This window comes from Papio anubis, chromosome 7 (genome assembly GCF_008728515.1).
Source record: "Papio anubis isolate 15944 chromosome 7, Panubis1.0, whole genome shotgun sequence".
NCBI classification, from domain to species: Eukaryota; Metazoa; Chordata; class Mammalia; order Primates; family Cercopithecidae; genus Papio; species Papio anubis.
Genome location: NC_044982.1, coordinates 40,090,142 through 40,116,029, shown reverse-complemented (window position 1 = coordinate 40,116,029; position 25,888 = coordinate 40,090,142). Strand labels below are relative to the sequence as shown.

Sequence of the window (25,888 nt, the reverse complement as noted above, 5' to 3'; positions counted from 1 at the left end):
ATCAAAATACCAATGACCTTCTTTACAGAAATAGAAAAAATAATCCTACGATTTATATGGAACCACAAAAGACCCAGGATAACCAAAGCTATCCTGAGCAAAAGGAACAAAACTGGAGGAATCACATCATCTGACTTCAAATTATACCACGGATTTATAGTAACCAAAACAGCATGGTACTGGCATAAAAACAGACATAGAGACCAATGGAACAGAATGGAGAACTAAAAAACAAATCCACACATCAACAGTGAACCCATTTTCAACAAAGGTGCTAAGAACATATATTGGGGAAATGTCAGTCTCTTCAATAAATGGTGCTGGGAAAACTGGATATCCACGTGCAGATAATTAAAACTAGATACCTATCTCTTGCTGTATACAAAAATCAAATCAAAATGGATTAAAAACTTAAATTTAAGACTTGAACTATAAAACTACTAAAAGAAAACATTGGGGAAACTCTTCAGGACACTGGATTGGGCAACGAGTTCTTGAGTGATACCACACAAGCACAGGCAACCAATGAAAAAAATGGACAAATGAGATCACATCAAGTTAAAAAGCTTCTTCATAGCAAAGGAAACGATCAAGAAAGTGAAGAGACAATCCAAGGAATGGGAGAAAATATTTGCAAACTATGCATCTGAAAAGGGATTAATAACCAGCCTATAGGAACTCTATAGGAAAAAATATATAATAATCTGATTTTAAAATGGGCAAAAGATCTGTGTGATGGCAAATACTGAGTGTCAACCTGATTGGATTGAAGGATGCAAAATATTGATCCTGGGTGTGTCTGTGAGGGTGTTGTCAAAGGAGATTAACATTTGAGTCACTTGGCTGGGGAAGGCAGACCCACCCTTAATCTGGTGGGCACAATCTAATCAGCTTCCAGCAAATACAAAGCAGGCAGAAAAATGTGAAAAGGTAACACTGGCCTAGCCTCCCAGCCTACATCTTTCTGCCATGCTGGATGCTTCCTGTCCTCAAACATCGGACACTTAAGTTCTTCAGTTTTGAGACTTGGACTGGCTCTCCTTGCTCCTGAAGCTCCCAGACAGCCCATAGTGGGACCTTGTGATCGTGTAAGTTAATACTTAATAAACTACCATATAGATATCCTATTAGTTCTGTCCCTCTAGGGAACCCTGAGTAATATAATCTGAACAGACATTTCTCAAAAGAAGATATACAAATGGCAAACCAGTATGTGAAAATGTGCTTTATATCAATGATCATCAGAGAAATGAAAATTAAGAGTATAATGTGATATCATCTCACAGTTTAAATGGCTTTTATCCAAAAATAGGCCATAACACATACTGGCAAGTGTGTGGAGAAAAAGAAACCCTAGTTTACTGTTGGAGGGAATGTTAATTAGTACAATCACTATGGAGAATAGTTTGAAGGTTCTCCCAAAAATAAAAATAGAACTATCATATAATCCAGCAATCATACTCTGAGGTATGGGCCCAAAAGAAAGGAAATCATTATATTGAAGAGATATCTGCACTCCCATGTTTATTGCAGCACTATTTACAATAGTCAAGATTTGCAAGCAATCTGAGTGTCCATGAACAGACGAATAGATAAAGAAAATGTGGTACATATACACAATGGAGTACTATTCAGCCATAAAAAAGAATGAGATCCTGTCATTTGCAACAACATGAATGGAACTGGAGGTCATTATGTTAAGTGAAATAAGCCAGGCACAGAAAGACTAACTTCACATGTTCTCACTTATTTGTGGAAGCTAAAAAAAAATAAATAAATAAAACAATTGAACTTATGGAAATAGTAAAATGATGTTTACCGAGGCTGGGAAGGGGAATGGGGCGGGCAGTGCAGACAGGAATGGGGATAGTTAATGTGTACAAACATATAGTTAGATAAAATAAGATCTAGTATTTTATAGCACAACAAGGCAACTACAGTTAACATTAATTTATTGTATGTTTCAAAAACACTAAAATAATATAATTGGATTGTTTGTAAATGCTTGAGGTGATGCATAACCCATTTACCCTGATGTGATTATTAAGCATCATATGCCTATATCAAAATATCTCACATACCCCATAAATATAGATACTTACTATATACCCCCCACCCCCAATTTTTTTTAAAAAACCTATGCAGCATTACTTTCTAGAAAGGACAGTTCCACAATCTTCCCTGTTGTGTCTGTTGTGCCTGATTGACTTTAAGACTAATCAAAATATAAAGAATTTATCCAGTGAGAATTCAGAAACGTCCTTACCAAGTACAATCACATAAAAATAATTATTTACTTATAACAACTATCAGAATTAATTTAACTGTAGCAACAGTTGATGTGGCACCTTCTAATTAATATAGATAAATTTTTAGTGACATTAATAATTGGTGGCAAATTGTAAAATACTTAAGGTTATATAGTCAGTGTATTTACTAGCAAGAGAGAATGTGGCATTCGTAGAAAAATAAAACTTTTAAAAAAGAGGAAAGTAGAAGATTTTAGAAAGGTATCATGTGCACTATAGCCTCTTCTATTATGAAGCTTTCCTATTTTTTCTGCCTATGCAGCCCAGTGTGTTGGATGGGAGGAAGCAATGCACAGGTGTTAAGAGTACAGACAGCTCTGGGCTTTACCATATACAGTATTAGATGTGGGACCTTGGGGAAGTTGTTTAGTTTTTCTTGCCTCCCTCCATTCCTTACCCACTTCTTTGAGTTATGGTAGGACTAAAGTGAAATCAGAGACATGAAAAGCGCTTGAAGCATTTGCCTGACACATAATAAATACCCCAGGAAATGCTAACCATTTTTAGATTTCCTCACCCTACCCATCTTTCTGGCCTTCGTTTAAAATAATTAAGTATAAGGTGAAAAATACAAAATGTTTCCAATGTCTAATTCATATTTCTAAGCTGCGTAGACTAGACTCTCTTCAGAAGCTCCCCGAGTATGAAAAAGTCTACTCTACTGCCTCTGATCTCATCCATCTCTCTGCTTTTGTAAGCTAAATGTTTTCTGCATGAAATCATTTAAAATCTCCATTGTCAACCAAAAAATTCAACTCCTAGGATTTTATCCTAAGAAAGAATTAAGGATTTATGCTCACATTTAGCTGCAATGTTGTTAATAGTGAGGAAGTGATTTAGAAAAACTTAGTGAACAACAATAGAGGATTCGTGGATAAATTGTGGAGCAACACATGTACAATACAATTTTAAGAAGCTCTAAAAAGAATATTGTATAAAAATAATAATGAAAAAGAAGTTCATTATATATATATATATATATATATATATATATATATATTTAATTTTTAAATAGCAGGCTATGTTGCAAGATGTCCCACATGGTACTATTTTTTAAAGTATATAGGTAGATACAAGCATAGAAAATGTCTGGAAGGCTTTACAGTGACCAAAATGTAGTGCATCACCCACTCACTCCTCCCACTAATGCTGGAATGGTCTACTAGCAAGTCTAGGTAACTGGGCATTCTTGTGTAATCTCAGTCTAAATGCTCCCTTGCTAAACCGAGACTGGGAGAATAAAGAGGGCATACTGGTTACAAGCTAGAAGGTGATAGTCTGCCCCTTTCTAATTCTCCCCCTTATACTTCTCAGCTTTGAAGGTTGTGTCCCTGAGGTCTCTCTTGTGGCAGTGTTCACAAGTAGCTAAAGGTGTCATGTATGATGTCAGAAGCAAAGAGTTCTATTTCCTGTGTCAGACTTTGCCCATGGTTACTACCTCTGGGGGCCCTTCAATTGACTGTAATCATTTAGGGACTTAAAATTATTAAAATAATAAATGATCAAAATTAATTTCCCTGCCTTTGATCATTACTTGCAATATTTTTAAAAACAAATTATAGATCTACTTAATTATTACACTTCTAATTATGAAATAAATGACATTACCATTTTTTTAAATCATAATTGGGAGGGCCTATTTAAACGTCGGAAGTGAAAGGGGCTGCTGTATGTTAAGGCAATTGATATTTAAGACCATTAAGACTTCTTACAGACCGGGCGCGGTGTCTCACACCTAGAATCCCAGCACTTTGGGAGGCTGAGGCGGGTGGATCACGAGGTCAGGAGATCAAGACCATCCTGGCTAACACGGTGAAACCCCCGTCTCTACTAAAAATACAAAAAAATTAGCCAAGCATGGTGGCGGACACCTGTAGTTCCAGCCATTCAGGAGGCTGAGGCAGGAGAATGGCGTGAACCAGGGAGGCAGAGCTTGCAGTGAGCAGAGATCGTGCCACTGCACTCCAGCCTGGGTGACAGAGCGAGACTCTCTCAAAAAAAAAAAAAAAAAAGGACTTCTTATAATACATTCAGATGGTCATTCCACAGCCTCTGGTAGGAGATTTGTGATTAACCATAAAATTTACTAGTAAATGTGTCAGGTTCACATATTTTAATGAAGGTATTATAATATTTGTTCTGATTTCTGAGATCACTTTTCAGTCCCTTGCATTTGGGAGCAAAAAAGAATCATTTTAATGAACATTAAATTACATTTTCTCCAAGCTGTAATGTTTCCAACATGAAAAACTGGAGGCACCCACTAGCTAGTAATTTATAAACTACGACCAAATCATATAAAATTGCTTATTTTTGACCTACAAAAAAATAGCAATTTCATATAGTTCAACCAAATATGGTAATAAAGATATAGAAATGATTTTTTAAACAAAGCTTCCTAAAAGTATTTTTACCCAGATATATTTGTTACATACAACATTTTGTTTTTTACTGTGGCATTATCAAGAGTTTTATAATCACTCTGGTTTAGCCTCACTATGTTCTAAGGGAATAAGTTATGCAACTTGCTCTAGGAAGTAAATGGGTTAAATGGACAACTAGGGAAAGAGCTCCAGTGTGGAAATAATCTTATTATTCATTCAAAAAATATTTCTTGAACACCTACTCTGTCAGACACTATACCAAGTACTGAGAACACATCAATGACTGATTTCCTTTTAAAAATTGTGGTCAAGGCCAGGTTCAGCGGCTCATGCCTGTAATCCCAGCACTTTGGGAGGCCAAGGTGGGCGTATCACTTGAGGCCAGGAGTTCAAGACCAGCCTGGGCAACATGGTGAAAAACGATCTCTACTAAAAATATGAAAATTAGCGTGCTCACACACGCCTGTAGTCCCAGCTACTCGGGAGGCTAAGGCACAAGAATCACTTGAATCTGGGAGGTGACGACTGCAGCGAGTCAAGATCGTGCCATTGCATTCCAGCCTGGGTGACAGAGTGAGACTCTATCTCAAAAAACAAAAACAAAAACAAAAACAAAAACAAAACCGAATCGAAGTCTACCTTTTTACTTAATTCTATGTAAATATTCTTTAATGAATTTGTTTCTTATTTATATCCCCTGGGACATGTAGCTCCAGCTCCTGGTTATGTTTTTTTCTCATACTAATAAGATATGATTATTATTTATTGTCTTATATCTGATTATGACATGAAAAATATTATATGTTGCAATTTATTAGTTTATGTTCTTCCTTAAGTACCAGTATCACCCTGTTGCATTTTTTATTGTAATGAAATACATATAACGTAAAATTCACTTCTTTAACTACTCTTGTTAAATATTTCTTGTTATCAAGTATATAAGAAAAGTGCATCTATGTGCATTAAATCTATGTGCTGTTAACGTTGTAGATATACGCACATTGGACACTACATATCCATCTAACATGTAACAAAAGTTCAAAAAGTAAGAAGCGAAATCAAGATTAGTATCTCTTTTGAGAAACTGGCAATCAATGCCTGGTACCAACTTGGCAGCAACAATTTCAAGATCAGTATTTCCCAAAACTGTTTGCCCTCAAAATGCACTATAAAGTAGTGATGAAAGATCAATATGAACCCATGAAATAGGCATGTAGATTAAAGTAAACAGTAGAAACAGTTTCAAGGAAACTGCCTTAAAACGATCAAAATTTTATCCATATCACAAATATGCATAAGAAAGGCTGAAGATCACTGAATAGTTGACATACACTAAAGTTTAGAATAAGTTGGTAAAATGGTAAAACCTGACTCTGCATTGACTAACAAACTGAGTACCAGTCATTCATCCTTCAGGTAACATATACAACTTCTTTTGTCTTAAGATTGCCCACCATTCCTTAAAGACAGACTTTTACATAATAAGAACAAGAGAAATGTGTTTAGTATTTTTCTGACATTTATATTGTTAATGCACTTTTGAAGAAAATATTGCTAACACCAGGTTTTTGGTTTTGGTGTTGCTGAACCTATTAATAACTTAGGACAGTTTGGGAACATTGTTCCATATGCCATGCAAAGCTATAAAGTATTAATAAAAAGGGCTTTGGCCATGTGTGGTGCATCCTTTGATTTTTAAAAAAGATTTTATGAACACTGAAAATATCTTCTAATTTTTGTGGTTGTGAGTGATCTAATTCACTTCTTTATCAGATTGGGGCATTAGATAAATAGCTAAGATGACCAGCTAATTAATTACAGAGTTCCTTCTTCAGGCTATAGACTCCAAGAACAAGACAGTCAGAGCTCATTGTTTATTTCCCTAATCAGCTTATTTATTTATTCATACACTTAAAGCACCTAGTATAGTACTTTGCATATAGCGTGTGTTTAATAAACATCTGTGGAAAAGAGACAGTGTGGCTTAGTCAGACATTTCTGGATTCAAATCCTAACTCTACCTCTTACCAGTAGAGCAGCCATAGGCAGATTTGTTAATCTCAGAATTTGTTCATCCTGTACTGTATCATGGTGACAACTTATTCCACAGTTGCTATGAAAATTAAGAGAGATAATAAAGATAATGTGTCCGGTACAAAGTGTAGGCACATAGTAATGAATGCTAGATCCCTTCCCTCACTTTATATAATCTTCACACCAGAGTCAATCCTAAAGAAAAATTATAAAGTGAAGACCCCTTCCACTTTCCCTTTTTTACCCTTCTCCCCAGACACAGTCCTCACCATCTTGCACTGTTATTCATCTCCATTGGTACACAACAGATATGGCATTGTGGTCAGGAGACCTGAATTCTTTTTTTTTTTTTTTTTTGAGACGGAGTCTTTCTCTGTCGCCCAAGCTGGAGTGCAATGGCGCGATCTGGGCTCACTGCAACCTCTGTCTCCTGGGTTCAAGTGATTCTCCTGTCTCAGCCACTGGAGTAGCTGGGATTACAAGCGCCTGCCACCACAACCGGCTAATTTTTGTATTTTTAGTAGAGATGGGGTTTTGCCATGTTGGCCAGGTTGGTCTCGAACTCCTGACCGCAGGAGATCCACCCGCCTAAGCCTCCCAAAGTGCAGGGATTACAGGCGTGAGCCATCGTACCAGACCCTGAATTCTTATTCTATCTTGGCCCTTACTAGCTAAAGGTCTTGGCCAAGCAATTTGACATATCATGGGTAGGGCCTTAGACAGTTTTATTTAGAGATTGGTCAGTTGGGTGTAGTAATTTAAAGTCTTATTATATTAAAACAAACATGGTGATGTTGAATCAATGCAAACTTTATACAAAGTTTTAAGATAAACCAAGAGATTTCAAAGATATTCCCACTTGTGGTGGGTTACTTTGGGCTAAGTCCCCAGATTCCTAGAGGTTCAAGTTCCCTCTCTTATCATTGGAGGTACTTTGTTGAAAAAAGTTAGTGACCTTTAAGGTTTCTTTCAGCTCAGGAATTCTTTCAGCTCATCATTCTCCCCCTTCTCCCCACCAAATTTCAACTTAACCTGATAAACTAGGCATCAGGGAAAAGTTACCGCATATTGCCCAAGGCTTCTGAGGCAATTTCCTGGGCACAAGCAATTAGCTGCCCTAGGCAAAACTGCACAGTAGGCAAAGCCTGCCTCCTCCCTCTCCTGCAGTATCCACCCCCACTACCTGCAGGCTTCCTCAACTGCCTTCAGCTTGCCAGAGCACTCACATCCACCTACAGTTCTGACTTCTACCCAAGCCTTAAGCTCTAAATTTCTCCCTTTCCCTCCCCCATGTAATTTTCGATTCCCTCTTTGGGGTTAGTCTCAGCTAGGTTATACAAGGTGATCTGATTTGAATTTTTCTGATTGACATCTGCATTTTAAAGAATATGTTAGCATTAATAGCGAAATATTTATGGGAAATATTTTTGAACCTTGAGCCATAAAGAAGCCCTCTGCTCACTCTAAGTTATGAGATCTTACCCTACCAGTCTCTATCTCTTCAAAAGAAGAGTGGTCACTTCTTGTACCCATGCTTCTGAAATATTGCCAATCCCTGTTATACATTAATCAAAGCCAATAGAGTTCTCATAGGTAACATGCAAGTCATGGTTACTTTTTTATTTGCATATTACTCCTTCAGTTGGAAATACCTTACTATCCTTCCTCCATGTATTTAAATTAGGGATCTCAAGCTGATATCCAAGGATTTCTATATGGCCCTAGATATATTTTGTTTGGCCCTAGATATATTTATATTGGGCCTGTAGCAAGTAATGAGGTAGATACTACTCTTACCCAGTTAACAAAAGCAGCTAGGCTCCTATTGCGTTGTATCTAGTCTACTTCATATGTTTATGTTAATTGCACAGGGTACTTGACTTTTTGACCTCTGCTCATCCTTCAAGATCTCATCTAAAAGTCATCTTTTCTACAAGGTGTGAGAATCAATCAATACTTACAGCAAGTTAGTTGCTGGTTGCATTAATCATAAGCACCTAGCTCTTACGCAGGAGCTCCTAGTCTTATGCAGGGGCTCTGAATAGAATAATTAACTGCAAATGCAATTTAATGGAGTGGGTCTGATGGTGGAGATAGCAGATTATGGCACTGAGGAAGCAGGAGGTACGTTGAGGCTGACTGGGCTTTCACGTACCCTTAAATTGTTCAGTGAAGGATGCTGACTCTTTTACATCTGGGAGTGTTTAGTACCGCCTTGTACCTTCTAGTGACTCTGGAGGCAGTATATATCCTTATATTCCACATAGTGTGAAAGGAAAATATCTTGGGCTCCCAAAATCACTAAGCTAAAGGGAAAAGTCAAGCTGGGAACTGCTTAGGGCAAACCTGCCTCCCACTCTATTCAAAGTCACCCCTCTCCTCACTGAGATAAATGCATATCTGACTGCCTCCTTTGGAGAGGCTAATCAGAAACTCAAAAGAATGCAATCGTTTGTCTCTTATCCACCTATGACCTGGAAGTTCCCTCCCCACTTGGAGTTGTCCTGTTTTTCCAGATTGAACCAATGTTCATCTTACATATGTTGATTGATGTCTCATGTATCCCTAAAATGTGTAAAACCAACCTGTGCACCTTGGGCACATGTCATCAGGCCCTCCTGAGGCTGTGCCATGGGCATGCATCCTCAACCTTGGCAAAATACACTTTCTAAATTAACTGAGAGCTGTCTCAGATTTTGGGGGTTTACATTTTGGTAACCATGTAGGGATTCTGAGTGGAAGTGCCCCTGACCTTTGGCAAATCTATTGGTGCTTGGTACCAGCATGAGCTAACTTTATGGCTCAAACCAACAGCACAATTTGCTGAGGTATGGGAGCACCCCCTCCAGAGAATCCCTGATCTCCCAAAATATGGTTGAGATCTAAAGTTTATTTTGCTGTACAACTTCCTCCCAACTTTTTTTTTTTTTAAGTTCTACTTGCTTCCAACAAGGAAGACAAGTTTTCCTGCTTCCATGACGATGGAAGGTAGGTAACTCCTTCACGGAGTTTGAGCTCACTTCCAACAGGGAAGATGAGAGGACTTTTCCTGCTTCTAGGACGGTAGAGAGCCATCTTCAGCCTGAGACCCATCTCTAGGTAAGTAGCTGAATTGGGGTTTTGTCTTGGCTAAAGTTAACAATCAGCTGGTCTTAATTTCTCCTTACCATTAGAGCGCTCAGTAATCATATAAGTTGTGCGATCTTTTGTTTTGCTTAACTGTTTTTTGTTGTTTCTGTTTTTGTTGTTGTTTCGGTCTTTTCCCCATTGGGTTTGATCAACTCTATCCGACTTGATTAAAGCCAAAGGAAGTTCCAAATTATGGGGAACAAGGCCTCTGAAGTGGCTAACTTTCCACACACATACACACACACACAAAGGTGGTATGGTAGGGGGAGAAAAATAGCCAGCAAAAGGAAAAAGAAAAAGAGAAAATATTTTTAATTTTGACTACTAAGGGTCTTTATTTACATAACAAGGCCACCTTTTTGCTAGCCAGACCAAACTGAAAGAGCAATGGCTATACTTCTGAAATAGCAGCAATTTTTCCTAGCTGGAATATGGTAATGAGATTTTAAAAGATTTTTTTTAAAGGAGCTCAGCGGTTAAAAGTCAACTTAATTAAAAGCTAACATCCAAGATGTGTGTGTGTATGTGTGCATATGTGTGATATGTGTGTGTGTGTGTGTGTTTAACAGGCTTTCATAGTTTTGTTTTTGGTTTTATTCTAGGACCCTGTCTTTTTTTTTTTTTTTTTTTCCTTGAGCAAAAGTATTTTTCTTCTCAGTTGACTGAATTCTGTTTTCTTCATTTACTCCTGCTGTCTCTTCCTTCTCTTGCACCCTCTGCTGCATGGAGAACCTAAAATAGATTATAATAACCTGGGGTTCCTTAAAGAAAATGAAGAAGGCACCAGACTCTCTTTAGGGGAGAAACATTTTTTTCCTTATGGAACCCCAAGAATGCGAACAGATAAGTTCGTCTCAGCTCTTAAATTACTTACTTTTGTATTGTGTTATCTTTTTAAATTTTGACTAAAATAGGCCGGGCGCGGTGGCTCAAGCCTGTAATCCCAGCACTTTGGGAGGCCGAGACGGGCGGATCACGAGGTCAGGAGATCGAGACCATCCTGGCTAACAGGGTGAAACCCCGTCTCTATTAAGAAATACAAAAAAAAACTAGCCGGGCGAAGTGGCGGGCGCCTGTAGTCCCAGCTACTCGGGAGGCTGAGGCCGGAGAATGGCGTGAACCCGGGAGGCGGAGCTTGCAGTGAGCTGAGATCCGGCCACTGCACTCCAGCCTGGGCGACAGAGCGAGACTCCGTCTCAAAAAAAAAAAAAAAAAAAAATTTTGACTAAAATAGTTATTGCAACAGAGATTACTCTTGGGTTTTTAAGGGAGAGTGTGGTTTAGACACTTAGAAATGTCTTTGTTTAAAAAAAATTAAGTGTACTGTAAAAGCATCACATGGTCCAATCTCGTAATTCTCACTTTGTGGAGACCCAGGATTCAGTGTGGGCTCTTCCCAGAGCTCAGAGATCCAGTTAAAAGATAGGTAGTCCCTATCTAAATAAAATTGGTCTTCTTATACAATGCTATGATCGATTTTCACAATTTTATGTTTGATTTAGCGTCCATCTTTAATCTCCCTCTAGCACCACTAGACTTTTTCTCTATGTACTTTATGATGTAAATTTTGCTATTTGATTTTCTTCTGAGTTGTTTCCTTTAATATGAAAATTTAAGGCTATTTAGCTGACAACTGCTTAGAGTTGTGAAACAGGTTATCAAGATCTGAAAGTCTAAGATAAGAGAAAAAAGAGTTTTCTAAATCTCTAAGATGTACTTATATTGGCATGCCTACTATGTCTATGTATTGTACACAATATTTCACTACCAAAAATAAATAAAAGAGCTCTAATTAATTGGCTTGAGAAAATAAAAGTGCTTGAATCAAATGCCTTATCAGGAAAAAAACAAAAGACTAGCCAAATGGGTTTTCAAGTTTATATAACTTAAGTAAAATCTTTAATAAATAAGTTAGCTGTAAAATTATTGGTAAAATAATATTAGAAATGTCTTAAGAATTGCCAGCATACATTTTTGTTCACAATTATTAATCAAACAATTTCATACTTATCCCTGCCAAATACTATAAATTGTAAAAATTTGGCATAGGGGTTACAAAACTATAAATCCAGCCCAAGACAGAATAATCTTTGCTTGTGTAATCTTTAATAAATAAGACATTGATATTGGTTCAGTAAAAATAGTTACATCTTGAATTTAGTGAGATTACCATAACTTCTCATCTTGTGGCTTTAGGTGGTCTAGTCCATAGGCAGCAAGGTCTGTTTTGGGAAAGGACGGTTATCATCTTTGTTTCAAAGCTAAACTATAAACTAAGTTCCTCCCAAAGTTAGTTTGGCCTATGCCCAGGAATGAACAAGGATAGCTTGGAGGATAGAAGCAAGATGGAGTCAGTTAGGTCAAATCTTTTTCACTGTCTCAGTTATAATTTTAAAATGGCAGCTCTGTAACTTTAAATAATGACAATTACAGTTTTTATAAATAATCTAAACTATTAAAATAAATAATTAGGTAAATGTAATAGGATAAATACTTGTAAACTCATCATAACTTAGAAACTAAGGTTATATTAAATTAAATAATAGATATTTCATTATTTGGATATTTTCCAACAAAAATACATTTGTAGGAAAACATTTAAAAAGTGTATCCTTTTAAAAAATGGTGAACAATTTTTGTCTAATTTAAAGCTTGAAGGTCATGTATAAAACAAGGTAAAAGGAACCAAGAAGAAAAAGAGATTACTAAAGAAAGTTATAAAAATAAAGAGTTCTTTTTTGGTAAGAAAGCTTAAAGGGAAATAATTTCATGAGAAAGAATCTTGTATTGTAAATTTAGTCCTAGAGTAAAATGACTGGTTGTTTAAGAAAGAGGGATGTTCAGGACAAACCAGAATGTCCAAGAATATCATGAATGGTCTGTGTAAGTCACAATAAGAGGATTTATTAAAAAAATCTTTTATATGATCAAGTTGTCATATTATTATTTAAGTTCTGTTTGCTTAGGAAAAAACTCAGATTACTTTTTTTAAAATTAAGGTTATTTTTGACTTTTTGCTTTAAACATTGCTGATCTTTTCTTTTTTCAGAGTCAAGGAATCTTCTTTTGAGCTATTGACAGCTTTTAACAATTTTGTATACTCATATGAACAAAATTTGGAGCATATTTTTTTCTCTCTACTTGATTTCTCCAGAATTTGGAAACTATTTGTGAGTATTCTTAACTTACGCAATACAGTTATTTGCATAAGTGCAAAAAGAATCTGTTTTCATTTTGCAACAGGACACAATTGGAGAAACTGGTTATTTTACCGAGGTTTTGACTGGAATGGTGTGCTTTCCTTTAAGGAATTAAACTTGACTTATGGAGCCAATAAAGCCCCTTTATTGGGGCTTTATTTCCCCTTGGGGAAACTGGCCTCATAACTTCCCTGTACAGGGTTCCTGACCCGTGGTAAGTAAATAATGTCACTTTCTGGCAGGCCCAGGAGCTCCAAGTTTATCTTGGGACCTCAAGAGGAAAGGATCACCCAACTCATAGGTATTTGATGGCACAAATCCATGGCTGGTCTCAGCTTTAAAAAAGTCTTATCTGAGATTCCTTCTATGGAACAGAGTTCCCTCAAAGCCAATTTAAAAGACTAAGTAAAAAATATTTATTCTTGCTGTACTGTATGCAAAGAATTAGGCCAAGTAAAATAAAGCATACCAGTCTTATCATGATTTGTCATTAGTAAAAATGGGAAACTGGAGAGAGAAAATTTTTGTTTCAAAACTAAGATACACTTCTTAGATTCTAGTCTTGCCTAATGTTTCTCAATTTTATTATTTTCTACAGTTTGGACCGAATTCTAATTTTTCTTGGCTACAAGCTTTCAAAATAATGTTTTCAATTGTTTTCCCTCTTCAGAAGAAAATAACAGCAATCTATTTACATCCATAAACCACTTTCATGCCTGCCTGCCAGTGTTTGGACTTCAGAGTAATGTGGCCTATACAGATTTTCCAGAATTGTTCTTTTTGTGGTTGTTGTTTATCTCCCTTCCTCCCCCTATTTTCTCTTCATAGGACATGAGAGTTTACAACCTTCTAACAAAACTTTCCTAGTAACTTGGGACTTACCTGTCTAGGAACAAATCATCCTAGCCATGAGAGATCAGACAAAACGTGGGACCAGGGGCTCATTTGCTCCTAAAATGCTTTCTCCAAAAGATTTTACAAAAAAACAGGGGAGAGAAATTTGAAAGGAAAATATCTTGGGCTCCCAAAATCACTAAGCTAAAGGGAAAAGTCAAGCTGGGACTGCTTAGAGCAATCCTGCCTCCCATTCTATTCAAAGTCACCCCTCTGCTCACTGAGATAAATGCATATCTGATTGCCTCCTTTGGAGAGGCTAATCAGAAACTCCAAAGAATACAACAATTTATCTCTTTTCTACTTATGACCCAGAAGCCACCTGCCTGCTTCAAGTTATCCTGCCTTTCCAGATCGAACCAATGTTTATTTTATATATGTTGATTGACATCTCATGTCTCCCTAAAATGTATAAACCAAACTGTGCTCTGATCACCTTGGGCACACGTAGTCAGGACCTCCTGAGGCTCTGTCACGAGCACGTGTCCTCAACTTTCACAAAATAAACTTTCTAAATTAACTGAGACCTGTATCAAATTTTGGGGCTTCACAATAGTGTCAGTATTTATACAAATTTCATTTGTATTATGTGACATCTTTGCCATCTTTTTCCCCCCTTTCACATAGAAACTGAGCTATTTGGACCATTTAGACCTCAGTCAGGACCCTTTCTTGCATTGCCTTTTCCCTTACCAAAGCAAAATAAGCAAAAACAGAACATCCTGCCCTCAATTCCCTCCACTGCCATGCCTCTCCCAAGAGGGTAAACATAATAATGACACTAATCATCATTAAAAAATCATAGCATAAATCTAGTGTGTCTTGGAGCTTTGCTGTGGCCTACCAAATAAGAATCAAAATATAATTCTCCTAGTATTTGGTAACTGAACATCCTTGGACTGGAGGTTGAAAGGAGCTAATATTATTCTAAATCTTATCCTTTTGCATACAGAGTAATGGCAAAATTCCAGCATAATAATACTGGACATTTACATAATGCCCTTTTTCACAGGCATTCATAGTGCTTTGCAAAATTTCCTATGCATTTTTTCTCAGTATTAGATAAAAAGAGAAGAGAGATGATTGATTCTAGATGGGGAAAGAGGGATAGGCAAAGCCTAAATCCAAAAAAATAAAGTGTGAGGCAGAAAGCTTAAGAGTGGACTCCTGACTCTGAACCTAATGTTCTTTCTACTATTCTTCTGAAGGCAAATGCTTATTTTTCTTTTTTGGGGTCTGCTATTTAATAGCACCTAATGAATATTGAAAAGCAAAAGGAGAATGGCCCTTGAAATTGAACACTAGCAAGAGACATGTTTAGAAGGTAGGATTTATTAAAACTGGGTTCCAGATAAGCCTATTTTTAAAAATTAAGAAACCAAAAGCAAATCAAAATTAGGGGAAAATATGAAATATCTACAAAACAACCTGCATCTTTGTGTACCCTAATAATAGAAGGTATGGAAAATTGTTAGATTAAAAAAAGATCAGACTATCCTCAAATAACCTAGAGGTAAATAGTAATACGTTATAATTCATCTGATAAATTTCTCAAACCGTGTGTTTTATTCAGCCTGGACTCACTAGGGATTTTTCAAAGTTCCAGATTTATAAGAAAAAAAAAATACTTGAAATTGAAAAGTGGGGGTAATATATAGTGATTAAAGTTTGAGTCTGATTTTTTTTCAGTAAAAGGAACCAGTGATGCAATAGTCCCAGGGATTTAAAAGAGTTTCCTCAAATATATCTGGGGGATAAGAAACACCGAAGAGAAAATAGGCCCAGTAATAAATGACAAATGAGACGAAATGAGATTTTGAAATAGTTGGGCTACTGAACTGATATTTTAAATAGATCTTTTAACAAGAAAAACAAAAAAGGGGCTAAGGATAGAGAAGGAACAAGAGTTGTCTGCAGAATGCTGATAAATAGCAAGCAAGGGAATTCAGTGCTTGCAAAATTAAGGATTTTCCAAATCAGCAAACTTGGGGGATATGCCTTGCCACCAGGGATAAGAAAGAACTGAGTAATTTATATTCTGAATCACATTTTCTCTTACATTTTCATTCAGCCAGGATAATCAAACCATATTATAAACCCCAGAAACTGCTTTAACATGCAAAACATGCAAAACACCTGGCTTGCATTCTCACTCCTAATATCCTTAGATAATCGCACATGCTTTTAACAAACAAATTTAATTATCTGCAAATGCCAAGAACTCTACTAGGTACTACAAATACAAAGAAGCATTAGCATCTTTCCCAAATCATTCCACCCACCTTGGAAATCATTCCACTCACCTTGGAACACTCACTCAGTTTTGACCCAGGACCCCATCTGCCCTTCAAAGCAAGCAGGTTTGTTGAAGATCTGATGGCTGCAGGTATGTGGTCTACCTTTGTAGTATAGTTTGAAGTCGGGTAGTGCGATGCCTCCAGCTTTGTTCTTTTTGTTTATCATTGTCTTGGCTATATGTGCTCTTTCTTGGTTTCATATAAATTTTAAAATAGTTTTTTCTAAGTCAAAGTTTTTTCTAGATCGAAGTATAGTCAAGGGTTTCTTTGTGATAACACTACACTCATTAGACTCGCTTTCTTAATTTGGAGAGAAAGCACTGGAGTTAGAGATAAGTCTCAACCCTCAGAACCCTCAGTGTACCATGGGTATGTGTTCAATATGACAGTGTCATCTGTCCTACATGTTGCTAAAGGGAAAAAAAGGTTGACAACCACTGCTCTAACTAGGGCTTTTCAGATCATGTGAGAAAGTTGGTCAGATTTCTAGAGCCACGTAACTACAAATATGGGACAACCAAGGTATTAAGTTTGGGGATCATGGTATAACTCAAGTAAATTGGGTTGAGCTTCACTTAACTCACTCTCAGTACACTCTCATACTCAAAGACACAAATCTGAGGAGTCATAGAGTATTTATTAGTACAACCCTGTTCTCACTTTTATATTTTGACTTCGTTTCTTGACAACTCCAAAGAGAATAGTACATTCTGTACATAGCAAGAATTGTTTAAGTCCTTTTCCCATTACTGTCTCTCTCAGTAGGCTTCACACAGATGGCAGCTGCTCCTGAAAACATTCACTCTCATTTCTCAACTCCTTAACTCTAACCAATATCCAGTCAATGAATCTCTCTTCTCATCCTTGACATCGTTATTCAGTCCACTTTGTTCTTGATTCAGAGAGTATGTACTTTAGGAGCATGGTTTTCCTTTCTAGACTTTGGTGCTGATGGAGACAGACGCCCTTTATTGTCAGAATTACCTCCAAGTGACTTGAAGAATTTTTGTTCCTGTGTTTTAATTTTATATATTTTTTGAAATATAGATGTTTAAATACGTTCTTCCTTTTTCCTGTACTTTCTACTTTTAAAATTAGCATGTATTGACTTTATAATAAGAAAATAGTTATTTTTAACTTAAAAAGCTTATATATGCTCATTATAAAAAACTTGGAAAACTCAGAAACAGAGGAATAATATAATCATGAAGAACATTTCGATTTTAATGCATTTTCTTTATCTACTAAACATGCACATATATACACACATACAGACTATACTGTTCTGTATTGTTTACTTGATGTACTTTGAGTATTTTCTCTTTTTATTAAGTATCCTTCTGAATATTATTTTAATGACTCTACTGCTTTTCATTGTATGGATATATCATAATTTATTCATCCATCTCCCTGTTGTTAGAAATTTAGATTATTTCTAATTTTCACCACTCTATAATGTTCACTAATCTTTTCATCTATACTCTTTTGTTAAAATGAATCACAAAAAACTTAGAATTCCTGAGCCAAGTATTATCAATATTTCTTTAAATTTTGTGAAAGATTTAACTGTTCTCCAAAATAGAGACTAATATAATGAACTCCCTTATACAAATCATCCCACAATCAACACAACTATAAATAAATAATTTTAAATTTTAAATAAATAATTTTTATTTAAAAATAAAATTTTACAAAATCTTTATTTTTAAGGTTCCTGATATGCAATACGTTGTCTGATTGTGTTCTAGAAATTAACCAATTTTTATTCTCACTATCATTGTGAAACTCCCACAAGAACTCTAACTCGTATTGAGTGTCTCTAATATCTGATCATTGTTGGCAAATATGGTTAGCTATTTCAAACCAAAGTTGTTAGAATCTTGCCTCACATTGTCCTAAGAGTCTAGTCTAGATCCTTTAAAAATTCATTTCATCTCACAATGCAGTTTCTATCTTTCAAGACTGTCTATCTTCACTTCAGCAGAGGAGCTCAGACTTCAACTGACAGTCCTTTAGTCTTTGGAAAATTGATGTGGGCATGAGTTTCCCCTCTGTGCGAGTATCTCTGGTGTACTTGGGGAATCCAAACTCAATTCTAATCATCCAGTTACTTATTGGGATGTACTGTGAGTAATGATAATTGAAGGTTCTTGGCAGTTTGTAATCTCATGCTAAGTTTCCATATGTCAGCCTTCTTCAAGGTCTGTATCTTTGCTGAATAGACCAAAACTTACAATATATAATTAAATGTTATATGCATCATCAAAACTAGGCTAGTCTATTTATACGGAAATTTAGTATCTCGCTAACTTACTACTTTGATTTGAAGATAGATGTTGGCACTCAAAGAATTATTATTATTGTATAAATAATATAATAACTATATGGTATACTGGAAAAATCACCAAAATGGGAATAAAGAGTCAAATTCTAGACTCAACTCTGCTATTAACTACTTATATAATGTTAGATTAGTTTTAAAATCACCCAGTATTTAATTTTGGTTTTTAAATTTACTAAAGTGTCCTCTGGTTCTAAAATTCCACAAATTAAAAATGTCTTGATATAACTTATTACCCATTTACCATTAAAAATGCACTTTAAAAGATGATAGCTAGCATAGTAGTTGCTACGACATTATCTGTAGAAGTTAATGTAAGTCACCTAGTGGTGTGATGCTGATAAATGTTTTTAACAACAAGCTCTCTGATGAAAACAGCTTGGATATGTATCTTTGGCTTAGTTCCAGAGTGTGACTATTCACCACAGATGATTTAAAGTCATTGAATGTGGAAATGGAAATAGATAGGCACAATCATCTCACAAGCCAGTGTAAGCTGGCTCTGGCACAATACTGGACCTGCATTTATATGGTATTCCAGGAAAAATACATTCAGCTGCAAGTAACAAACAATCTAGCTACCAGTGGCTTAAACAATAAAGGAATGTATTTTTTTTTCCGTGTAAAAGAAGTCTGGAATTAGTGGTTCAAAGGTTGTTTCAGCAGTTCCACCATCTCAGGGTGTTGGGTCAGTTTCTTCATAATTATATTGACCTTCTACCTTATTGTTACAAATCAGCTAGAGTACCTCCAAGCTTCCTCTCCTTTTAGGACCATATCCAAAGTAGAAAAGAAATTGTAGAGAAAATATACTTTTTACTTGTCATTGTTTTCCTCCTTTTATTAAAGAGAATGAAAAAATTTTCCCAGAAACCCCAGAAAGCTTCTCCTCATGTTTCACTAGCCACGACTGAATCCCATGTCCACTGTCAGACCCGTCACTGGCAAAGAGGATGTGAATTGCCACAGTTGGTTCAGATCAATTGTGATTTTAACCCTGGGACTGGACATATGGACAAAAGAGGAAGTAACATTGATGTAGGCAAATAACAGTGTCGGCTACATGTAAAAAAAGTTTCAAGCTGAAAAATGTTGATACTTGCAACTACCAACTCCAATCCAATTTGTTAATTATGAGTCTATTCAATGGGCAAGACAAAAGAATGTATCTACCTGTCTCTTGGGCATGTCATAATCAATCACACGCCCAAGAGTGGATTTATAAAGGAAGTCCCAGCATAGTCATTAAGACATTTAACCTTTTTAAACTTCTTTATGAAATTGGAACGGTTATATTTTAAAATGTCAATCAATATCATAATTTAACTTCCAAAAAATTTTAATTAATATGAACACCTTAGATCAAGCTTTTTGACTATTTGGACAAAGGAGTAACTAGTCCTGATTTAATTTAAAAATTTAGAGTTAGTATACTAATTCAGGACTTTATTGTCACGATATATTACTAAATGTAATGGCCTTCATTTAATTTTTAGTAAATGCTGCTTGGGTTGTAGACCAGTTTATAATACATGTGTACTCAGTAATAAAATTTCATTTATTTAAAATGATTTTGTGGCTCATAAATAGTATTTCATTTGATATCTCATTTTATAACATTCAGAAAGTTTGCCACAGTGCATCCAAACTGAAATTGGAAATGGAGTCTGATTTGGTATATTAAAAAAGTCTCAGAATAAAAATTTTTTTACATGGAAAAAGACCAGCTTATAAAGCCAGAAGATTCTCAGAGTTGTCATCTAGGGCTTACACAGCCTTTAAAAAATATACAGTACCTGTTCATACTCTGCTTCTTTATATTTTCCTAATTATCATTTACTTATATATCTTTTTTATTTGCAAATAAAAAATGGAAAAATGCCGCTATACAGAAAAAAGGCCTAATATGACAAATGTCATTATTGAAGCAACATATGGGGCAAGGGTACAAAATTTGGTCATTTTTATTTTGTAGTGCCTAATATTATAGATGGTTATTGTTAAATTAAGAAAATTATACCAGTGGCATACTTTAGGTTGTTCAATCATTTCAGTAGAGGTGGCACATGAGCCTGTATGAATAGCTAATGCAGAACTAGAGAATTTTTGCTCAGTTTAGACTATGGAGACTACTTTTTATTTTGGCTATAGAATATGACTAGATTATCTAATTTGAGATGTATTATATAACCCAGCCCTTTACAAATTTTATATTTTATCTATTTAGTACTTTTCTATGTCCCCTATAATGCCTAATCATAGATGTCAAGAATATTTGTTCTTTTGGGTTTTATTTCTCATTTTATTTTAAAAGTGTTACTTCTGTCATTTACTCTCTGACATACTGAATCTAAATCTATCAAATTAGGTAATAAGATCAAATTGGCATTTCATATAATTTAAGCAAAACACTCCTTGAATTATCTGGATTTAAATGCCTTCTTTAAAAATAATTATTTCATTGCAAAAAAAATAAAAACTTAGCACAGAAAAACACTGATAGATTTACCTTGACTTGAGTATCCAAAATGACAGCCTGAAGGCCAGGTGCAGCCTCCAAGCATGTATTTACTCTACACAATATTTAAAAGTCAAAAGTCACAAAAAATTCACATTTCCAGCTTCTCTTGAAAATCATCAGGAGCTGTCAGTATTACATCTCTACATTTTCAGTTGGAGCTGATTCCCCATCCCCACATCCCACTGTAGACAAGGCCTCTGCCCTCCTCTAGCACTGCACAGTCCCTGTTGCAATGGGCTCAGTGCTTGCACTTAGCACTCCCACTTCGCCAGCTTCTCTCATTTAAGACATCTAGCAGGCATGTGGCTGTGCTAGTGGTTACCTGATAAGAACACTCTCACTAAGAAGGAAGTGGGGGCTTCCTTCATCAAGTAAGGAAGATACCTCCTCTAAGCTCCCTCAGGAGGAGCCTTAGAGGGGAAATCATTGCCTAATTTTGCTTAGAGGGGATTTGCCTAGAGGGGATATCTTTTTCTAATTTACAAAAGGAGACTAGTAGCCCTCACAGGATTCTGATCTAAGCCTAAAAAGTCCTAAGAGCAAGAATTATGTCTTGTTTGTCTCATTTGACTTTGTAATCTTGGGGCTACGCAGGTCTAGAACACATAATAGGATTCAAAAAATGTAGGACAAGTCAACGATTCAGCTTTTACTCTCTACCAAATATTATTTTGAAAGGCTCTTAAAAGATTTAAGGAATATTTGAAGGAATATTGGCAACTTCATGGCCAACAGCCTATGGGATCTGGACCTCCTTTAAAAGGAATTCTGTGGGCTAGGAAGCCCTGTTGACTTGGATTGCTCCACATTAATAGATTCTACTTCCTTTTCTTATTTGCTATGTGCTACTCTTCCCTGATGGAACTGAAGCCTGGGCATCCAGCTATTCCCCAAGCCTGTCTAGTCTGTCCCACATCCCCTTACCCAGATGTGTACCTAAAACCCCAATATACCTTATTAGCTGACTGCACCCAAAATATAATAGTAAATCTCAAAAATCTACTCTACTCTACTTCCAGAAGCAAACTTTCTTTACATACACACACACACACACACACACACACACACACAAAGTAGAATATATTTTTCGTTCCAATCTATTGTATTCCATACGTCTTAAAAATATATACAGAGAATTATTTTTGCTCATTTGTTTACTTATTTATACTTCTCTACAAAGGATTTAGGAGATTTATGAAAATAAGAAAAAACAGATTAAAAAATCAGGCGCAAGAAAAATATTAATTAGATTAGAAAGTCATAAACGGGTTGGGACTCACATGTCTGGTCACAAAGTTGCTCTGAGATCCCCTGCATACCAAAAGAAAATAAAAACAAAACCAGTTTACTGATTTGTCCCTAAGGAAAAACACATGCCAATACTTTCCCAAAGAAGCAACATTTTCTTTAGTATCTAATTCTGAAAGAAATGTATGGTATGTGGACAATAGTGGCAGCTGGCGAGAGCTGGTCATGGAAAGACATCTTAAATAATTTTCCTTACAAATGCAGGAATGATTTCATAAAACTTACTCAGGGTATCCCAAATGAAAGGTGAAGGTGTGACACAAAATGTGACTCAGAGGAGGTAAGTTCTACAGATGCCCCCACTCCCACTCAAAAAAAAAAAAAAAAAAAAAAAAATTCAAGTAAGCAGTTGTTTGCTGATACACTGTGATCAGAGAAGAAACCTTGAAGCAGTAATTCTCAATCATAGCTCCACAGATCCTGCATCAGAACCACCAGGGATTAGGGAGTGCTTGTTAAAACCTCACATTCTCCATAGCTACAGAGTAGGAATCTCTAGGGGATAACCCAGAAGAGATGCAGCTTTTCCAGGCTTCCCACGTGATTCTTAAATCCCATCAGAGACAAAACCTCTGTCCCAGAGCAGTGGTCTTCAGATTTTTTTTGCTTGTGTGTTATAAAATAATTTTGAAAAACTAAGTACGGTGTCACATTCAAGTTGCCATCTCAATTTTTTTATTCTAATTTTATACAGTTGCAAAACATGTAATTTCTGGTTTATTGTAATATTGATATTTTCAAATAAGTCTTATCTATCACCTTAAAATGTATCCAATGAGTCTTAAATACTCATACTCAATGAAATGTAAATATATGAAAAACTATTCTACAAAGTTTACATTTTCTCCTTGAACTTATGTTTCCATTACACTTTCCCCACAGAAATTTATTCTAATGCAATGTATTTTATGCTTTAAAGTCTTTTTTAACATCCCATCATGCTTCTCTGCAAAACATGTACATTGAAATTTTGTTGTTTTAGTTCTTGTGACATTAAGACTGTATTAACATTTCTTCAGAACTAAGTTAGCATTATAATTGTTATTAGTATACAATTAACCAAAACATACATATTATATATATTTCATAGCTAATTTTTAATTATAACAATTTTTGGAAAGTGCTTCTATTAATTTGATGGATAGGCTGGTTTGTCTCCCGATTAGTTCACATATTCACTGGTGAATATCATTTATTACTAGAATAAGACAAGCTTAAGCATCAATTTTGTTCATATGCTTTGCTTTACATATAATACTGAGTGTTTACACAAATAAGGAGATGGGAAAGGAAAGTGTTTTGTTATAGCAATGTTACTCAAATCTTTGAACTTCTTCTGAATTATAAACCCAGAATCATAGATAATTTATCATCAAAATTTAATTTTATTAAGTTGAAGCTGACAATTTTATTAGGTCTTCCTTCAATTTTGTTAATAGCAAAGAATTGGAAATCACCTAACCTGCAAAAGAATTTGTAATCCAGTCATTAATAGCCATTTACTGTCTCTAACCCCAGCATCAACATTTTGAAATATGATTAGTTTAATGCTCTAGATGTGTAAAAGGGATGTGTAAAAGCCTCTAGGGCATTAAACTAACCCCAAGTAAGATTCCAGATGGTTGAAAGGTATTCCATTCTTTTAACAAGTGGATGAAGAGTGATTGGAAAATGGGAGGTGGGAAAAGAGGCCGAGGGACATTCTCAGGCAGATTCACTTTAGTAAAGAATATTTGTGGAAATTGAGGATCTCAGAAAAGCTTTTCTAAAAACTATTCTTGCTTCCACATTTCTCAAAAAGTCTTGAGGAAAGTTCACAAACCTGTTTGAAGACCACTGTGCAATGTATCTGAACACATTGAGAGAATGAATTACTTTCAAAAAGACTTCAATAATATTACAGAAAATTAAAGTGTCCAAACATTTATCTCAATCTTCTCAACTCCCTGGATTTAATCTAAATGTAGGCATAGCCTGACTTGAGATAGCTATAGCAAGAGTTAAGGAGAAGGAGCCAACAAGGTGTTCATAACAAACAGCACAGAAAGATGTGGGAGATCTTTAAGAGCCAACAAGGCTTGCTGTTAGGATTTTGCCAGTCCTTCTCTCCTTATTTTAATGAAATTCTTATAATTCCCCGAAGGGTTGAACTGGCTCTGGGTCAGACAGGACCAGAAGGTCCTCATGTTTTCTCCCTGAGGAATTCTGTAATTTTGTTGCCACAAACAAAGCTGAGGATAGGAAAGCATCTCCTTTTTCGTTGTATTTTGTTTAATATGAAAATAATTGCCTCTACTCTTGGAGACCTGGCTTAATTAGACTAATCTGATTTTCCACTGGCAAAACTAACACTAAAATGGTATTGCTCCAAGTTCTCTAATTGTAGAGCAACCACACGTTTTCTCAACAGATACGAAAGTCAAATGCTATAATGTTGGATGAGGTCATTGTGACTAGTTTGTTATAAGGCCTATTTTAAGAGACCACATGAATTTCAGTGAATATTATGCTGTGACGGGAAGCAACAGATAGAAAATTTACTGCAGAAAAAAATTATGAAGTGTTCCTATAATTTACCTAAACAGTGATGAGTTTCCATGAGTTATTTCATAAGAACTATGTTATTTGACCGTAACCTTTGTTCTTTCACCCCCACAGGCCACAATATCAGACCCTGGTCTGTTTTTCCCTCTCTTAGCCACCCTCTTCTTCCCTGCTCAGCTTGAACACTATGATCAACCTTTTGATGGATACTCTCACCAGCACTCTCAGTGCTCCCTTGAACTTCTGCTTATCTACTCTGCCAAGCCCCAGCTCAGAATCAAACAACCATCTGGTTCTCTCTACTATTGCTTCTAGTTTGCCAAGTACTGCTGGAGAAAATTGTGTAACTGCTGATTCATGCCATGCCAAATCTGCAATTTCCAAATTCACCTTGACCCTTTGCACTACTTGGCAATCCTTTTACTCCTACCTGGTTGGCTTCCTTTTCCAGTGCTCAGGTGCTCTTCCAAATCTCATGTCATTACTCTTCGAGGTTTCCTGCTATACCTCCTCAATCAAGAGACGACCTAACTTTCTACATCAGAAAAAATTTGTATTCAATTTCCCTTCCTCCCACTTCTAATGGTCATCTGCATCTTAATGTGCCCTTCCCCCTGTTCCAGGGGATCATTATCATGCATCAATTATCCCCTAATACTGTTCATTGGTTTCTAAGCTATTCACTACAAACTCTATACACATTATTACAAGGCAAATATTCTCCTAGGAATTAATATTGCAAGTTAACAAACGGGCTTTGGAATGTCAGGAAACAAAAGCTGCTGATTGGCTATAGAAAACAGCACATCAAAATAGCAAGTGTTGGTCTGGTATAGGGGCTCATGCCTGAAATCCCAGCTACTTGGGAGGCTGAGGCAGGAGAATCACTTGAAACTGGGAGGCGGAGGTTGCAGTGAGCCGAGATCG

The 25,888-nt window shown here is 36.0% G+C and overlaps 1 protein-coding gene across 8 annotated transcripts in view; it reads right to left on the bottom strand.

Moving 5' to 3' along the window:
• The window catches only part of LOC108582037, a 139,746-nt gene that overhangs the window by 88,767 nt on the left and 25,091 nt on the right, over nt 1–25,888 (bottom strand). For 4 of the 8 annotated variants that reach the window (XR_004185390.1, XR_004185389.1, XM_031669121.1 and 1 more), the window contains 2 exons: nt 22,390–22,420; nt 16,864–17,259 (listed from right to left, as the gene is read on the bottom strand). The exons of 1 other annotated variant lie outside the window; for it this stretch is intronic. The gene's annotated coding sequence lies outside the window, so the exon portion shown is untranslated. Of the gene's footprint in view, nt 1–16,863; nt 17,260–19,401; nt 19,592–22,389; nt 22,421–25,888 lie in introns of those variants that run through there. 3 more of the 8 variants (XM_031669124.1, XM_031669125.1, XM_031669123.1) reach the window with 3 other exon arrangements.